General features: G+C 38.6%; 1 long non-coding RNA gene across 1 annotated transcript; it reads right to left on the reverse strand.

Moving 5' to 3' along the window:
* Window positions 1-321: 321 nt before the first annotated feature.
* LOC143294255 (uncharacterized) lies at window positions 322-6,411 on the reverse strand. The gene is made up of 3 exons (XR_013056878.1): window positions 6,279-6,411; window positions 4,913-5,059; window positions 322-4,190 (listed from the first exon to the last, which is right to left on the reverse strand). It is a non-coding gene; the product is annotated as an uncharacterized LOC143294255 (long non-coding RNA).
* Window positions 6,412-11,194: the final 4,783 nt, after the last annotated feature.

Consider the following 11,194-nt stretch of genomic DNA (forward strand, 5'->3'; position numbering starts at 1 on the left):
CCATGTACGTAGACTTAACTATATAAATTGATTTGTTTTCCAGAATGATTGCTTTATTTTCTGTTTTAGTTTTTACTGTAAGAAAGTCCAAGACGTTTGAATGATGTGTATGGGAATGAAAAAATTGAGAGTGAATATTTTTAGTGAGTTGTCAAGTTATTTATCATTGGTTTAATCATCTCTCTCTCTCTCTCTCTCTCTCTCTCTCTCTCACGCACACACACACACATGTGCCCAAACACAATACAAAGGCATCTGTGTTACAGATTCATTTCATTTCTTGCGCAACCTTATATGTTTATTTTTTCTAATTATGATAGTCACTGACAGAAACATTCACTCCTGCTGTGACAAACTTCACAAAAGGACTTTTTTTGTGTGAACTGCCTTTCTCTTAAATACATTTTTGAAACCCAAATTATACATCCTACAAATAACAATAAGATATTCTCTTATGCCATCATGTGTAAAACAAACAAACAAAATTTTAAACTGATCGAAGTTACGCAGTCAAGAAATATATTGGAAGGGTGTATCTATCTATCTATCAATCTATATATATTTGTGTACTATATGTGTGTGTGTGTGTGTGCTCTGGTTTAGTGTTGAAATATTCATTTTCTAACAATGTCACAACAAGAGGTTAAAAAGTTCATAATGTTGGTTTTAGAAGTGTGCATACATGCATGTATACAGTGTGTGTATGTGTGCGTGTGTTTGTGCGTGCATGTGTGTGTGTGTGTGTCTGTGTACATGTGGACAATGCTCAAGATATCTTTTTTACATCAAAGTAATATTTGTCCATCTCTCAGCTGCTGATACACATAAGAGCTACAATATTCCTCTGTCTCATATGTTTTCAATCATACATAATGATACTTCAAACAAGCACTGCTTGAAACTGAAAGAATGTTAAGAAAAGTTACTGCCCATGTGCATTGTTAAAATAAAGTTCTAAATCAAAGCAAAAAAATCAGTCAACTGTTCATATTCACATGTTTTTTTCTAACTATCAGCCAAGCATGCTTACTCATAAATCAACACACACACAGACACAGACATAACTTGTATAAATAGAATATAATAGAATATGTCTTTATTACCAAGTGTACCGGGGTCACAAGGAATATTGAGGGGGATAGTACATAACAAGATACGAACATAAATTGGAAATCATACACAAACACATACAGTAGAAATTAGGATACATACAAGTGCCTATCAATATAAAAACTTGTGCATACTCACACATGCACGCACTGCACACAAACTCTCTCTCACACACACACACACACGTTTGAACAGAAGTTGCATACATGTGGATGGGGCTGATGACTAGGTCTTCAGGTAGATGGTTGTTGATGAATGTGTGCAAACATACAAACAGGATCTCATATCCAGTAATCCACTCAAACAATTTCACCTCATCAACCAGCTAATCTGAAATATGATATGCTTTCACTACACTAAAATCATAAGACCCAACATTTTTCATAATTATGTTATCAGTGCCTGATATACAACATTCCAAAATAATTTGGATTCATTGCACTATGGCTATAAGACTAAGAGTAAAGATCCACTCAAACATTCTCTCTCTCTCTCTCTTTCTCTCTCTTGGTAAAACTGTATAAATAAAATGTCTGAAAACATGTTAAAATCACAATAATAAAGAGAAGTAACTCTCTCCATTTACAAGGTACACAACTTCAAGTCAATGCTACTTTTGCTACCACTTCAGCTAGAACACAGGAAAATGAAAGGTACATTTGAACAAACTCATACACTCCTTCATAGAAAAAAATTTCCAGGCTTGTCTGTACTGATCACTTGAAAAGTGCACACAGTAGCAATGACTGAAGAAATGTGCAAATGCAAAATAGCTTTTATTCAATACTGGCATAGCCTTTAAATCTTAAGCACTAAATATGCTACACAGTATATGCAGACAATACAGATCAAGCACATGGTTCTATGACTAGTCTTGAGTCATTTGGTCCAATTCTATCACCTTCAGATTGAAAAAGAATTAAAAAAAAAGAATAAAAAAAAAAGTAATAATGCAATAAAAAATATAAAAGAAGTATAATCAGTTATAGAAATAACAAATTACTGCTACTTCTTCTACAACTACTAATAACAAAACAACAACAACACAACAAATAAGAAGTAAACTTATACACCCAAAAAGGACCATATGGAGAAACAACACTGCTGCCCATAGCTACTGCATGTACATTCCAGTTTTTGCATATCACATAGTTTTCATGATTACAACAACAGTCAAACATCAATGGCTGAAAGACTGCCAACAGAAAAAAAATAAAAAGGGATTTAACTTGGAAGGATTTCTAGGAAAACTATGACTGCATTGCAAAGGCAAAAAAGAAGAGACAAATACAAATATAAGAAAACAAAATCAATTAAAACAAAATAGAAATACTTCAGGTAGGAGCCTCCAGCTTCCCCACTGTTGCAAGTGCAATTATAACTTTTGAATTACACAGTAATACATACATAAAGTTATGCTATGTCATGACATCATGTCAACATGTCGACACAAAGTCAAATGTGAACAACCAAGGGTGGTGTGTGATATTGTTACTCAAGTCATGCAAGTGCTTTTAAGCAGATTGTAATTCATTTTCTCAGCAAGTAATGAACTTTAAAAAAGAGCACCCAGCATTCCCAAGAGGAGCTGTGAAAAGGCAAGATGATATATGTATTTTCATCTCCAGCTGCTGACAACACCACAACTGCAGAATGTAAAAACATATCACAGGAGAGTGATCCCAGTTAAAACAAAATCAAAACAAAACAAAACAAAAATCTTGAGAGCAGCAAGATAAGCCACTATAAGTATACAGAATAATATAAATGTTTTTCTTGCTGATGTTGGCAGTAAAATGTACCAGTAAATCAACACAGAAATTGAGAAACCGTTCAAACCTACTCAAAGCAGTGAGAGATTTTTGTGTGTGTTGATGTTTCTGGTGGTGGGGTGGTAGTGGTGGTTGTTGTAGTGTATGTGTGTATGTCTGTCTGCATGACCAGGCACATGTGAGTCTGACTGCATTCATGAGAATATGCATACATAGATTCGTAAGTCACAGCTTGGAAGGCTGGGGATGAGTATAAAAAGGGAAAAACCAGTACGTGAAATAAATTATACTCATTACCTGATCTTTCTGCACTGAAAGTTTAAATTGTCAAATATTCAAAATCAACATATGAACACAACCTGCATGCAGGAAGACGACCAGGAAAACTCAGCCAGCCAGTCTGCTGTACTACCCATTATCACTGTGCAGTGGATGCACAAGAACAGCATGGGGATGACAACATTGATTGGAGCTGTCTTTGCAAAGTATGAATCAGAACCAGAGGTACTCCTTTTCCATGTAACATCAGATTTTCTTTCAATTACATTAGTAATTGTAGTAATTACCTTTGTTTTTTCTGATGTAATTGTTACAGAAGGTGTTTATACCACACCTGGCACATTGAGAGATGGATGCCTGTCGACTTCTTCGTTTCCATCATGGTTACTCATTGCTTGTGGCTTGCCAGATGATGAGCTTGCCAGGTTTTGCGTGACATCTTCTCTTGATGGTTCTGCAGCTTCAGTTTCTTGTGAAGTATCTCCACAAGGTGCCAAGACATTGGTCAACAGAGTTAAGGTCTGTTCAGACACATCATCTGTTAGCTTGCTCTCATGATGAGACTTCTTGTCCCAGGCTGTCACTTCCTGTGGACGTCTTCTTGTTTGCTTTTTCTTTGGCTGCCGTTTTCTTTCCACCTTGAGATGTGGTCAGTGGTGGTGAGGACGATAGTTTTGTTGTGAGTTTTCTGTTGCCAACACTTAACTGTTTCTGGTGAATCAACATCCAATGATGGAACATGTGGTACCTGTTCATCATGCTGTTCGTTAATGGTAATGACGTTCAAAATAGAGTGGGCAGCACTGTTTTGTTCTGGGACAGCAGGGAGGTGATCATCCTCACTGTTGCAGTTACACTCTGCAGGAGCACTGGACGGTTCAGCAACCGTCCGTTCTGGAGTCTGTTCAACAACTTTCACGGTCTTACTACAGTCGTCTTCTCCAATCTTGATGATCACAGGACTGGTTGTGGTGGTGACTCCTGTCTCACGGGGTGTTCCAGGCAGATTGAGAGGTCTTCCTTCAATGTCTGCAGCAAAGTACAAAGGGCACTGATACAATGTCTGCAGCAAAGTACAAAGGGCACTGATAATAATCTCTCTCTCTCTCTCTCTCTATATATATATGTGTGTGTGTGTGTGTGTGTGTGTGTGTGTGTGTGTGTGGTTTCTTTCACTTTTATCAATTTTTGAAGCCAGAAGTCAGGCTACAGCTTAGAATATTGTTGACTGCATAATTTATGTATGCGTGTGTATTGTATTGTATTTCTCTTTTTGTCACAACAAATTTCTCTGTGTGAAATTCGGGCTGTGCGTCGCTACACTGAGAGCACCACCCATTTAAAATTTTTTAAAATTTTTTTTATAGTTTTTCCCACATGCAGTTCTTTTTATTATTATTATTTTTTTTTTATTGAACTTTTGAAGTTGATCTTTTCTACAAAATTTTGCCAGGAACAACCCTTTTGTTGCCATGGGTTCTTTTACGTGTGCTAAGTGCATGCTGCACACGGGACCTCGGTTTATCGTTTCCTCCGAATGACTAGCGTCCAGACCACCACTCTTGCTGTGTGTATGTGTGTGTGTGTCTGTGTGTGTGTGTCTGTGTGTGTGTCTGTGTGTGTGGGGGGTGGGGGGGGGGGGGAGGAGGTGTATGTGTGTGTGCGTGTATGTGTGTGTGTATGCATTTTTTTTCAAGACCGTGGGGGCAACAAACATATCAAATAACATGACCTCAGTCATGGTATGATACCTTTAATTTCCTCAAATGTGTCTGGAGTTGGGCATTCTGGCATTTGAAGAAGGTCAACTTCTGGTGAAGATTTTGCATACCACTCTGCATCTGCTGCACTGCTGCCTGCATCTGGCTGAACCTCTCCATCATCAGACTCATCTGCATCTGTAATGTATCAACTGACCATTTTCTCTGTCCTCTCAAATAGTACTACAGTAGTATACTGTTACAGAGCTCATGCACACAACTTAGAACTCAAATTCAAGGGGACTGCAAAGATTTTTTTGGAAAAGTATTATAAATACAATGGTGCAATGTGAAAACCAGTTATGCTAAACTATCATACATGCATGTACCTTGATATACAATGTGAAAACCAGTTAAGCTAAACTATCATACATGCATGTACCTTGATATACTGTATATGAGTACTAATGTCCAGCAGCTCTGATGAGACTGAGGGTCAGCTATGGCGCTATGACCAATCTGACAGCTGATAATAAGGAACTGGCTCTTGAGTACCATGAAGTTGTGATAAACTTGCAGGTGGCAAAACATTTTATTTATTCACTGTTGTATTGCTGGAAAAAGTTCTTTGTACCTGTAGGCTTCTGTTGCTGCCAGAGAACAGTAATGGCCTCCGGTTGTGTCTATTGATCATAAATCAAAATTCTTTTAACTTTGATTTTACATCTAACATAGATAGACCTATCAATCTCCAAAGTGGTTTTGCTGAGCTGTCTTAATGATAACAGTGTAATTCTTTCTCAGTCTTTTAAATAAACAGAGCTGGTCCATTTCTTTCTGTTTGGCAACAAATATGTATCTGGCGAACATATACAACAGAACAAAGTTCACAAGCCTTAAGTTTCAAATAGTTCTCATATGTTTATGTTATCACACTTGACACTACACAGTAACGACTAAAGCTCATTGGCAATATCCACATTCCTTCCCCTCCACTCTTCTGTGAGTCCGGTGGAGTGAACATCCACGTCTTGTTGTGAACACTTTTCCTTCTGTCTTGAGGAGAAAAATGTGGATAGTGCCATATCATCCTGCACATACAGTCAGAGAGAGAGAGAGAGGGATACAGACATTGAAAATAAAATGATTTTGAAAAAAAGAATGAAAGAGAGACAGCAATGTGACAGTTTGTGTGTGTGTGTGTGTGTGTGTGTGTGTGTGTGTGTGTGTGAAGAGAGCTTGCGTGGTGAAACTTAGAGAAATTCATGAAAGAGACTGAGCCATACACATTACCGAATCGGAGACACTGTGTCATCTGTCTACCTTTACAAATGAAACCGAAAGTTCAGTTCACCAGCAGACTTTCTTTCACATCTCCACTTTGACCAATCCAGCAGCCGTAAACAATCGTACTTACGGGATCCATTTTTGCAGATGTTACAGCTGTATCGGGGAAGTTTGTCTCTAAAAATCCTAACTCGTCTATTTTGAAGGGATCTAGTCATGAAATATATTCACAGTATGTAATACACCATCTTGGCTTTTCTGATCAACAGCGGAAGTGCAACATGTAGCAGCTAAAGCGCTCATTTCACAAACAGCTTCCGGAATGATGTAGTAACTTTATCACTTTGTTGAAAGAGAGAGAATTGATTAAATTTTATTTTCTGAGGGTAATAGAAAATGCTTTTGTTCATCCAGCCCTCGAAGGGGAACAGTAACATAAAGTAAAGGGGGGAATCGTTATATCAATACATCTTGCACAGTAATGAATACATGAACGGTAATTTGACATTTACAACACTACATAGTGGAGAAAAAGAGGAGAGAGACATTAGGGGACAGAGAGAAAGAGAGAGAGAGAGAGAGAACGAACGAACGAACGAACGAAATTTTATTTTACGAGGGTAAAGGAGTAAGCACAAAGTACTTGTTTACATCCAGCCCTCTGGGCATAAATAATAATTGGAAAGAGAGAGAGAGAAAAAAAAGAAAAAAAAGAAGGGGGAAAAAAAAAGAAAAAAAAAGAAAGAAAAGAAAAAAAGAAGCGAGAGTCAATTCACAACACCAACGTCAAAATTACATAAGCATGTGCAAACATAAACATAGAACTTATGTACTAAACAATATCGCGATGGATGAATAACAGAGAGAGCCTCGGAGAGAGAGAGAGAGAGAGAGAGAGAGAGAGAGAGAGAGAGAGAGAGAGAGAGAGAGAGAACAAGACACGAAAAATAATGTGTCAGATAATGATTAAGCAATAAAAATGTTAACCAAAACAAGCATGCACATGTTTCAGAAAACAGCAGCAGAAATAACGACCATTTAAATAGTTTTAGGAAAAACTGGTAAGGAGTTTGGAGGAAAGAGACGGAGAGAGTCAGAGACACTGAGAGAGAGACAGAGAGAGAGAGAGAGAGAGAGAGAGAGAGAGAGAGAGAGAGAGAGAGAGCCCGGAGAGGTGCAAACTTAATTCTTTCCAGTCCGCTACATAGGTTGAAGTCAACTTCTTAAAAAAACCCCCAAAAAACAACAACAACAACAACAAAACAAAAACAAAAAAAAACCCAAAAAACTATTACATAAGCCCTTGTAAGAAGGGCGGCTCGCTTCGTGCTCAACCGCAACCACAACACCCCCATTGTAAATGACTTGATTTTACAGTTAGGGTGGCCCACACTCGAGCACCGTAGGTAGTTAACCAGGCCGCATATTATGTTGTACAAAATCCTGCATGGCCTGGTCCAAGTCAACAACATCAGACATCCCAGCACCATGTCGTCAACTGAAACTTGAAGATGAGGACACACTCAGCAGTTTTCCTATCCACTGCCGCACCGAATACCGGAGAAATTCATTTTTCCTGCAGACCGTCAAGGACTGGAACACACTAACTGAGGAAGCAGTCTCTGCCCCCTCCCTGGGCATGTTCCAGTCTTCAATTAGAACATTCTAAACTTTTGTTGTTGTTGTTGTTGTTAAGGCTCAGGTGTTCCTGCTGACTCAGCATCATGTTGGTCCCGCTGAACGGGTCTTGACTGACTGGGTCAAGTGTAGTTTCGACGGGGGAAAAAAAAAAAAAAAAAAAATCGGTCTTCAAGTTCCCCCCCACCCCTACAGTTCATTGTATCCGACCCCATACCCCACCTTCAATAAAAAGTGCATTCTTGAATGAATTAGTATATGGTGCTTGTTTTAGATGAGGCGGCAGTCGATTCTATTCATTAGTAACTCTATTACTGAAGCAAAACTTTCTTGTATTATAGTATTTGAGCTTTGAACCAACCAACAAACAAAAAGCAAACAAAACAAAACAAAGCAAATAAAAAAACAAACAAACAAAAGCAAAATAAAAACAAAACAAAACAAAACAAACAAACAAACAACAACAACAAAAACAACAACCCCCCCCAAAAAAAAACAAACAAACAACCCCCCCCCCACCTTATTTCTTGTGGAACCGTACAAACGTGCAGAGAAGACCTGATCCCAAGGCACATCAACACGACATTTAAAAGGTTTAAATGTCTCAATGAGACCACCACATAATTATTCTTCTACACTTAAAGAAAAATAAATAATTCAAAAATAAGTTATTGATCATTATAAGCCATGTGCCTACGTACGTTCACAAGCTTTGTGGTTCTTCTCTGCGTCGCTTTACATAATGACGCCCCACAGTGTTTCCATGCTCCAAGCGAGGTCGCACCAGAGGTTCGTATATTTTTTACAAAAAATATCATGCTCAAAATACGTATAAGTTATTTGGTTATCCCAGTCATTTGATTTGCTTTGTTTATGCACTTCTGAATGTGCACATCAAATGAACTATTTCTATCAAAGTGACTCTTACGTCTTTTTTTTTTTTTTTTCCATTTCCACACGATTTTACTGTTTGTAGCATTATTTATTTGCGTAGTGTATGTTTTGGTTTGCTTTCTTCTGCCAACATGCATCACTTTACATTTACCAACATTAAAACAGATTCCATTTCTCTGTCCAAGCCTGGAGTCTAGATCTTGTTGGAAGATGTTACTGTTGCGTGTTTTATTACATATTTAAGTATCGTCAGCAAAAATTCCTATGAGATGATTCTACACAGCATGGTAGGTCATTTATAAAGACAGTAAAAAGTATTGGTCCTAGAATGCTTCCCTGTGGGATTCCATTACGATCGATATCAGCCCCCAAGGTGTACTTATGAACACTGACTTTAAGAGTTCTCAATAAAAAAAAAAAAAAATTCACTCGTCCATTTGTGTAAGCTATACCGACTATACCATAAACTTATAGTTTCCCTGAGTCTTTCGTGTGGTACTCTGTCGAAAGCTTTACGAAAATCTATATACTTATATCTACTGGATCACCATTGTCAAGTAACTTAGAAATTTCCCTCATCACCTCCAAAAGCTGTACGCGTGTGATACAAGACTTTCTGCTTCTAAAGCCATGTTGGCACTTAGCATACGGATTATCAATATCCATGTGTGAAATAATGGCATCCCTTACAAAGGATTCCAGAATCTTGCATGCGATGCAAGTTAGACTGACAGTTCGATAGGGGGAGGGGAGGGGTGGGGGGTTATACAGGTTAAAAATGATATATTTTTAGATTCAACTGATTGACTTTTATGCCACATGTGTCTTACGTAACACCCAAAGCAAAAAACAAAACAAACAAAAAATGAAAAATCTGTAATGTTTATGACAGCTAGTCAGTTCTGTCACCACATCTGCTTAAACCTTTATCATATTTCTTGTTTTACTATCACATGACATGGGCCTAGGCCTACTTTGGTACACTAAATACATTGTTCTCAAGCCAAGGTAAAACCAAAAAGTAGTCCCGTGTCATGTGATAGTAAAAAATAAAACGGAAACATGTTTTGTGTGCCAGTGAAGAATAAAGTGTAACACTCAGTTTGCAGTATATCTGTAAATGCTTTCAGTGTCACATCTGGGAAATACCCCATTCTATATTTAGTGTTGAAACTGTTGAAAATATGTGAATAAAAATCTTTATTCCTAGTTTTGGTATCAAAGATGGCTGACAGGGGTGTGTGTGTGTGTGGTTGTTCTTCTTTCCATTACACTACCAACATTGACTTGCCGATGACTCTGTCGTTGTTCATGCATGCATGGTATTTTCGTGTCTCCATAACCCACCGAACACTGACATGGGTTATATGATCTTTAACGTGCGTATTTGATCTTCTGCGTGCGTATACACACGAAGGGGGTTCAGACACTAGCAGGTCTGCACATATGTTGACCTTGGAGATCGGAAAAATCTCCACCTTTTACCCACCAGGCGCCGTTACCATGATTCGAACCCAGGACCCTCAGATTGAAAGTCCAAAGCTTAAACCACTCGGCTATTGCTCTGTTATATGCTTCTTGCCATCATTTCTGGCCTCGAAAAGTTTTGTCAGTTTGCTGGGAGCGAAAATGCTACACCTTGGCCTTTTCTCTTCCATTTTTGGTTCATTTATTCATTCATTCTCAGCTTGAGATACTGAAACACAGTGATGAGCCAGGTGGGCTTTGAGCTTTCCGAGAGCACATACCAGTAAGTGACAACTGGTGACGAGACTCAGGCGAACTGGTGTCAGAGCACTGTTCTCACCACGGCAGTGTAGATTCATTGTTCCATGATAACTTTGCATGGCAAATAGGAAAGTTTTTAACTTGAGTAGAAATTAAAGTTTTATCGGTATACCGACAGTTTCTCAGTTGAGAGTGACATGTTGCATAGGCTACATATATCCGGTTCTGAAAACAAACAAACAAAAAAGCAATAAACCCCCCCCCAAAAAAAAAAAAACAAACTTGAAAAACATAAAAAACCCACGTGGTTCAACATCCGGCTTCATGCTTGAACATTCATCTGCTCTATGTATAGTATATTATTCAGTCCGCACACTTTGACACGTTTAACCAAACTGAAACTCAGCTATTGACTCAGCTCAGTTCAAGCTGTGACGTCATGTCGAAAAATTCCATCTCAGAACTGCTTACCTGGGGGAAACCTTTCCCCTCCTTCTCTACCGCAAAAAACACACACAGACACAGACACAGACACACACACACACAAGCGCGCGCGCGCGCGCGCACACACACACACACACACACACACACACACACACACCGGCATACACACACAGACGCGCGCGCGCAAACACACATTGAATGGCTCGCTGTCAGGTCGTTAAATTCCGATCACTGTGAGAAAAAAATTGTTCTCGGGGCATCACCAGATCACATCACCCGTTTTTCTCTTTCATTTTTTGTCATCTTAATTGTTCTCTCTCCCTGTCTCTCTTTCTCTCTGTC

The sequence above is a fragment of the Babylonia areolata genome, chromosome 19 (assembly GCF_041734735.1).
Source record: "Babylonia areolata isolate BAREFJ2019XMU chromosome 19, ASM4173473v1, whole genome shotgun sequence".
Classification (NCBI taxonomy): Eukaryota; Metazoa; Mollusca; class Gastropoda; order Neogastropoda; family Buccinidae; genus Babylonia; species Babylonia areolata.